The following is a 1,027-nucleotide window of genomic DNA, read 5'->3' as shown; positions in this document are numbered from 1 at the left end:
CAAATCAAATGATGTCAACCATGTCATAATCCAGGACTGAAACTGCAATTTTAAGAGGGAGAAGGGTGGATCGGCCGGGGGTCTGAGCACAGAGGTGTTATCATGACTGCTCTGATCTGACGTCTGTGACATCTGATGCACTTGACTGGAGAAATCACAGTTAGTCCTGACAGTCTGGAATATATTAGACCGTCAAAGTTTCAGGGGTCACCCACGTCTCCTTTTTTATTAGCTTAATTTGAGATGGAAAGATAGAATGAGCCGCTTTTCGTGGAGTGACCTTAAGAGATGTGAATATTTATGTTTAGTCCTTGCAGTGAAATGCGAGCCTTTGCCCTGACAAAGATATCGGCACCACTGTGTAAACAAAACCAACAGCCAGGTGACAGTGTTCCAACAAAACATCTCGTTTTCAATTATGGACCTCAGACCTGTAAAGCAAAGATATTGTTGTCTCTGTCTCCTCGTTACAGTCCATGTCTGACGTCTTGCTCTCTCTCGAGTTGCTCCCTGAGGTTTCCTTCTCCGATTGGATCACAAAGCCGCCGGTTTGCACTTTCGCAGCAACCACAACGCCATGTTCGGTGGCGGCGCCGAACGGGATCAACTGGCCGGTGATGATGAGCTCCAGCTCGGTGACGGCGCCGGTTCGGCTCATTTTGTCAGACTCCAAGCAGTCCAAGAAGTTTTTGAACACTGGTGAAATAAAAAGATTGGTGCTTTAGTGCTTTAAATCGGTTAGAAAGTGACAGCCATGAATCTATTGACAAACCGTCATCCAGCTGACATTAACGCCCTCTCCTACTGAAGAGGAAAGCCTATTGAACCACCACAGGGTGCCGTCAGATCCTTCGCTCTGATAGGGCCACAAACCTTTAACCTGTGTGTGTGTGAGACGTCTGCTCGGCTCGGATCATTCAGCAAGTGACTGATGACGTTCCCCTCCAGTGCCAGGCGGCATTACAGCACAAAGGGCCACTCTGGGTGAGACAAAGACCCTCTAATTGTGCCTCTGGGCAAGCTGCTT

The sequence above is a fragment of the Leuresthes tenuis genome, unplaced genomic scaffold (assembly GCF_036924035.1).
Source record: "Leuresthes tenuis unplaced genomic scaffold, fLeuTen1.0.hap1 SCAF_1, whole genome shotgun sequence".
Lineage (NCBI taxonomy): Eukaryota > Metazoa > Chordata > Actinopteri > Atheriniformes > Atherinopsidae > Leuresthes > Leuresthes tenuis.
The sequence above is the reverse complement of the archived record's forward strand: the minus strand, read 5'-3'. Positions refer to the sequence as shown.